This window comes from Petaurus breviceps, unplaced genomic scaffold (genome assembly GCF_028583685.1).
Source record: "Petaurus breviceps papuanus isolate PSGF00001 unplaced genomic scaffold, PetGlider_PUasm1.0 174, whole genome shotgun sequence".
NCBI classification, from domain to species: Eukaryota; Metazoa; Chordata; class Mammalia; order Diprotodontia; family Petauridae; genus Petaurus; species Petaurus breviceps.
Window position 1 is genome coordinate 72,810,305 of NW_027185761.1, and position 6,584 is coordinate 72,816,888.

General features: G+C 50.2%; 1 protein-coding gene across 1 annotated transcript in view; it reads right to left on the minus strand.

Annotated features, from left to right (window-relative positions):
• The window catches only part of GLI3 (GLI family zinc finger 3), a 286,634-nt gene extending 280,391 nt beyond the window's left edge, over positions 1 to 6,243 (minus strand). Inside the window, exon 1 of the mRNA XM_069084396.1 lies at positions 6,035 to 6,243. The gene's annotated coding sequence lies outside the window, so the exon portion shown is untranslated. The remainder of the gene's footprint in view (positions 1 to 6,034) is intronic.
• Between the last annotated feature and the right edge of the window lie 341 nt (positions 6,244 to 6,584).

Consider the following 6,584-nt stretch of genomic DNA (forward strand, 5'->3'; position numbering starts at 1 on the left):
TCTCTCTCTCTCTCTCTCTCTCTCTCTCTCTCTCTCCTCTCTCCATTCATGAAAAGAGATTTATATGATATCTTACAATCTTTTCCAAGAATGAAAATACAGTTGAAAAATTATCTTTCAAAATAAGCAAGTCAAATGGCTCCCCGCTACATTTGAAAGTTATTAAGGAAGTCAGTATCACTGCTGTATGGGGTTCCTCACGCTGTAAAAAAAAAAAAAAAAAGACCCGGCCGCCCCCCTTGGTACACCTAATTTTGTGGTTAAATTACTTTTTCTTAGGTATCAAGAAAATAAAATTATTACCTTTAAGATTTCTCCCTGGGGGTGGGGGGAAGAGAGGGGGGGAGGGGAGCGAGCGAGCACTGGCCTCCCTAGCTAGCTATTCGAGGCCATCTATCCCAGGCCGCTCCAATTTGGTGCAGGTACAATTTATATGAAGTGTGCATGCCGTGACAAAGGCACAGTGTGAAGCCAACACAGTCTTTAAGAAACTTTCCTCCTAAATCTCTTCGGAAAGCAGCTTGAAAAGAAGGCGAGGATTACAGTCAGCTAGAAGGTAGGGAGGGGACTTACCTCGAGCCTAGCCAAGCGGAAATCAGGAGCCGTAATTCTCCCAGGCGACAGAGTACACTTTCCAAGCTGTAATGGTGTGAAGAAGTCCTGGGCAGCCTCGCCTGCAGGCAGCACTAACCCGCTGATGACTAATGACGGGGCTGCCCAGACAATGAATTTGGGGAGTGAAAACGAACTGAAACCAGGCAGCACCTTGACAAATGGGCTTTCACTCTTTCATTCATTGAATAACCTTTAAGCACCAAATTGGCTCCAGATCTCAGGGGATCTGGGCGGGCGTGGGGTTGGACAATGCCATGCAAAGTATTTTCCTTTTTAATTAAGACTATTATGCAAAACGTATAAACATCATTACAGTGAGACAAGTATAGGCGCAGAGACCGAGGCCAAGGCGGGAGGGAAGGAGGGGAAGAAGAAGGAGGGAGGGAGGGAAGTAGAAAAGAAGGAAAAGACAGAAGGGAGAAGAGAGTGGGAGGAGAAGGGAGGCCGCATTTGTGAAAGGGGAAGAACACATTTTAAAGCTCCTAATGTGATTTTTTTCATTAGCTAGGTGGGAAGGGCTGTAACTCCGCCTCGCCAAGACACAATTTCTGCCCAAAAAACTCTTGAGGCGTTTTAAAAAGCAGCATATAAAACAATTTTGAAAAGTGGGCAAATCAGTGATTAAAAAACCTGGTTCTGAGTCCAATAGTGTCGTTGAAATCTCAAGAGAGAAGAAGAAAAGTCAAAGGCAGATTTTATGAGACTAGTCAAAAGGAAAGTGTATTAAAAAAAAAAAAAACAGGTCCTCTAAAGTTTGTAATCACAGGCCCTGGCAAACACCCCCGCCCATGAAATCTTCGTGCCCCCCCCCCTCAATATAACTCCGCTTCCTATTTGAAAATAACAATGTGAGGTGTGTTTAACGGACAGAACGCAATATCTAAAATGTCTAAATGAACCAGTACCACTTACTCCAGACAGCAATGCCTTTAGCAGCTCCTAAAAACTTCAGAAAAGGATCTTAAAACAGGAAGCTTAGTGAACTCATAAAACCCGTTGTTGGAGCCAGGAACACATAGCATATTTAATCTGCAAACTGTGAGCGTCTCCCATGATTTGAGCGAGATCTGAGGCATGCCCTCAAGGTTTGCTGGGATCTGGGATTAGAGAGTTGATAAGAACCTCGACTGCCCATGGACATGTTTTTCTTCTGCAGTTAAACACAAATGCGGAGAGACATTTGACTGCTGCTTGGTGTTACTGCTCTCGCTATATGAAAGCTCCGCAGCTCCTTTTGCTGTCAATATATCAAAGTTTAAAAAAAATCATCAAAGTGTGAAGTTTCATTTAAAGTCCGCCCCAGTCTACAGCTCTATTTCACAGGGCTAGCAAATAAGAGAAAAGATGAAAAATCAAGCTGAAAGAACTTGAAAAGTAAGTTTGCGGCGGGGCCCAAGCTCGGGTTTGGTTTACTCTGTGTTCCCCTCCCTCCCCGCCCCCCCAACACAAACACATTTTATTTCCTTTGAAAAAATAGACAAACCAAATCCCTAATGGGAGGAGGGCAGATAAGGAGAGGAGGGGGACCCTGGAGTAAGCGCCCACCTCCACCTGGGCTCCGAGGGGACTTCTTAAGAAAAGACTCCATTTCTCTAGTCATTTTAGCTTTTTAATTGTCTCACATGATCTAAGTTGGCAGAAAATTTCTCGAATCTTCCAAAACAAATCAGACTGACTCCGGAATAGGAATGCCAGCAAAAACTAAACCCTTCTTCAAAGTATTCTTTAGCTAGGGATTTACAACAATTGCAGTAAGAAGAAAAGTCTGACTTTTAAGATAATCTACTATAGTCTAAAAGCATTAACATTCCATTACGAAGGTTTTCCTGAGGATTTCACGACTCACTGAGTCACTCTTCCTTCGAGTCTGTTTTTTCTTAGTGCGTTACTGTCTTCATACTGGCAACAAGCTCATTCAAGGGTTTCCTTTCATAACCTCCCCACCCCCAGCCTCCAAAAACTGGATCTGGGCTCAGTAAGCAGCCTACCTTATTTGGAGGAAAAATGTAAGCCCTAGGTCCAGCTCTTTCTACCTTCCTTCCTTCCTTCGCTCCCTTCTGGGGAAGAGGGGCAGCTTTGAGGGAAGCCAGGTAATAAGGTGGATTCTGCCGGGCCAGAAACAAAGGCTGCCTCCGATTTGCAGCCTGTCCGTCCACATGATAACAGCCCCCTCTTCCCTTATAGGAGCTATGGTGACTTCAGGGGCCGAATTCCCTCTTTTCCCTCTGGGTCAAAGATGCATCAGGTGAAGGAACACAGACTATACCTCTGCCCTGACTATTGCAGAAAACCAACTCTTCTCTGCAAGGTAAAGTGGATCAGGTACCAGGAGGGATCCATTTTCATTAAAGCCAACTTTTAAAAATGTGATTCTACTTGTGTTCAAGCAGAGCTCTGAGGGGGAGGCTGCTGTTCATACCAGATCCTTCTTGGGCTTGCTGGAGCATCCTAAAACAGCTGCCCTATCCAAGACACTGCAATGATGCTTTGCTCTGGCCCCTGGTCTCTAACTTAACACATAAGCATAAACAAATTTCCTTCCTTCTGGACAGATAAGATCACCCCAAGTTGCACATTAGTAGATGTTTGCTGGAGTCCCCAGGAAAAATTTTTTGGGGGGGCATGTGTGCAGCACTTTAAGACCAATATTTCCTTCCATAAACAAATTCTTCATATACTTTACACTGTTTATATTGTGAAAGTCATTCCCCATTCCTGAGCTACACAGCCCCTGCCCCAGAATATGGAGCCTTCCAGCAGCTGGTCTGGAAGCATGGCTTGGATTTTCAGGAGATTTCTAGAATTCTACCACACAGCACTTTCCTTCTTCAAAATAATCTTGACAAGTGTAATTAAGAAACTGTCAGACTATTATTAATTTTTAATTTAGGACCTAAATGAAATAATTACAGAGATCAATCAGTAAGGCACCTATCCAAATTATAAAGCAATTACATAAATACTCAGAATTAATACTTTAGGCTAATTCTTGCAGATTTCAGTTAATAGTTCACTCAAACATGAAACAAACAAACATTAGAAAGAAGGGAATTGATCTGACTCCTTTCTTTGAAAGACTTAAGTTAAATCAACTCAGATCACCAGCCCCCATCATGCTGAATTCAGTCAAGTAGGCACCCCTTTCAAAAACTAGATTATTTGCATTTGTCAGTTCTTTATCTCCGTGTTCTGACTAGCTCATAGACAAGTTCCTCCAATAAATATATTGAGATTGTGTTAAGCTTTTGAAAAGCAAATGTAGGTTCAAAGGAAGGAACTGGTATGGTGAGGGGATAGACATCTCACAATTCAGGTCCCTATAGATGGGTGGGTTAGAGTATCATAATACAGATTGGTGACAAAATGCAGGGTCAGACAGGCCAGGAGAGTTGCTCAGGCCTCCCCTTTGGGCTGGCGATCAGACACATTCACTCTGTCACTGGGGACTCTAGTGGCAGCTGGAAAATGGGAACAGTTGGCCATGATAGAGGAGGAAATGTTTTATGGAAATAAAGTTGTCCTTCCTTCTGGAAGAGGGCCACCAATGCTGCCCCCCCCCCCCCAATCTGCCCACCTGCCTAGCACATGTTGAGTTGAATGCTATGGGTCATTGGCAGGATACTGAGGGCAGAGGGAGAAGAAGACAGCAGAAGAAGGGGCTGCTGGCCCCTCCCCACGTGGGCATGGCGGGCTTTCCTGCTTTCTTGTTTGGCATCTTGCTAGAAGCAGAGACAATCTTCTGTTGAGGAGGGATCAAAGAAGAAGAAGGGTCCAGAAGAAGGAGAGCTTTTCCCTGCTGAGATGCCTCTAAGAGACCTTACCCTCACCCCCGGGTTCCATTCATTTCCGTTGAGCAAACATTTATCTAGCACCTGTGCATGCCGGGCACAGGGAAAGCTGGCCTTCGGCTGCTGCTGACTCGCTTCTAACTCAAACCTCCTGCCTCCAATGAGCATCTAAGCCTGCTACCTGCCTGAGTCGATTCACACCTAAATCTCTTCTCTCCCCCCTCCCCCCGCCAAAGCTGGCCCCTAAAGCAGGCTTGTGGAAAAGAGGCGGCCTGGGAACTCGGTCCCTCAGCTGGGCCACGCTAATTCTATCCCTGACTTGAAGTGGGAAAAAGCAGAGAAGATGCCCCCTCCCTCCCCCACAAGCAGCAGCAGCGCGCGGCAAATCTAATCCACTCTTTTAGCCCCGAGGATCCCAGCCCCCACCCACCCAAGCCCCCGGCCTGCTACCCCTCTGGGCTGAGGTCTGAGGGGCAGGCACACCCGGCAGTGTCCGGTAAATGGGGGGCCCAGAAGCGCAGCCGAAGAGCACAACGCTCTAGGGCAGCCCGCTTCCCTAAGCACCAAAGTTTCTACTTCGGCCTCAACAGGGCAGGACAGGCAGGCGGTCCGGGAAAGCTTGGCAGCTTTGCCCAAAGTGGGGCTGGAAGAACCGGTAACAGCCAGATGAGCTATGTCGACTAGGAGAGTCTTTGGGGCTGTAACGGGCCGGTACTGCGCGGGAGGGAAAGGAGGGAGGAAGTAAAGGGGGGAAGGAGAAAGGCAGGAGGAGGAGGAGGGCAGACATCTCCCGGTTTTTGGCTTGTTTGCTAAGTTGATGCGAGTCTCGGGACTCGAACTTGGAAGGGCTGTTTTCATAGCCTTTGGCGCTTCCCAAAGGCTTCTTTCTCTAACTCCACGGGAGAGTGCACGGGCCGTGGCCCCCGGCCCCTTCTGACAGCCTAGGTACGTCCTTCTGTCTACCCGCGGCAGGCCAACCCGCAAGAGACAAAGGACTGGGGGTCGCTCACCCGCTCCCTACCTGGCAGCAGCCACTGTCAGGTCCCGCGAAGTTCCCTCACGCCCCACTCACGCCGCGCCCCGACTTAGCCAGTTAACTCTAAAGAGCCCAGACGAGCCCTCTCAACACTGGACGAGCCGCGTTGCTCTGATCCTCACGACCACGCATTGGGGGGAGGGTGGCTGTGCCGGGGGCGCGCGAGTGTGTAGATCAGTGAGTGTGAGTGATTGTGAGGGTGGATGTGAATGAGTGGGAGTGGGTGAGTGAGCGCGTCTAGCTGGGTACTTCCCGAGGGCTGCCCTCCTGGGCTCCGCTGGCGCCCCCCCAGCCCCCGCCCCGAGTGTGTGTGCCCGCCCGCTCGCCTGCCCGCCGAGCCCGGCACCACTCTCAGTCATCTGGTAATCTGATCCTCCCTGACTCACCAGCACTGACTGACATTTCTGATTTGGTTCAACCGAGGCGGGGGCAACTGCGGCGGCGGCGGCGGCAGCAGCAGAAAAAGAAAGAAAGAGAGAAAGAGAGAAAGGAAGAAAGAAAGAAAGAAAGAAAGAAAGAAAGAAAGAAAAAGGCCATGGCCCCCATCCCGGCTCCGGTTCCGCGCAACCCAACCGCGTCCGCGCAGCCCACTGACCTTTCCGCCGGGCCCCGGCCTCAGGGCGGACAGACAGCACAACTCGGCCGGCCTCCGGCCTCTGGCCTCCGCTAGAGAAAGCACTTGCTGTAGCTCCGCCAGAACCTCACATGTTGGAAAAGTTGTCCCTCGGTCCTCCTTCCCCTCCTCCCGCCCCCTCTCCTCCTCCTCTCTCCCTCCTTCTCTTTCTCTCCCCCTCCTGCTCCTTCCCGCCCCCTTTCCCCGCCGCCTCCAAGTTTTCCCCGATGGGGCCGCCCCGATTTCCCGAGCGCCCGCCCTCTCTTTTTCTCCTCCCTGTCCCCCGGGGCGCTCCCCGCGGCCCAGGGACTGAGGGTGGCGGACCGAGGAGGGATGGGGGGCTGGAGGGGGGGCAACCAACCTGGGCGGATGGACCGAAGAGCCAATGGGGCACTCCAGGAGCCTGCCGCGGCCCGGCCCGGGGGGAGGGGCGAGGGAGCCGGGGGAGGGGGCCCGCCCCAGGAAACTTCGGGATCCGGGCTCCGCACTTTTGCTAGGTCTCTCTCTCTCTCTCTCTCTCTCTCTCTCTCTC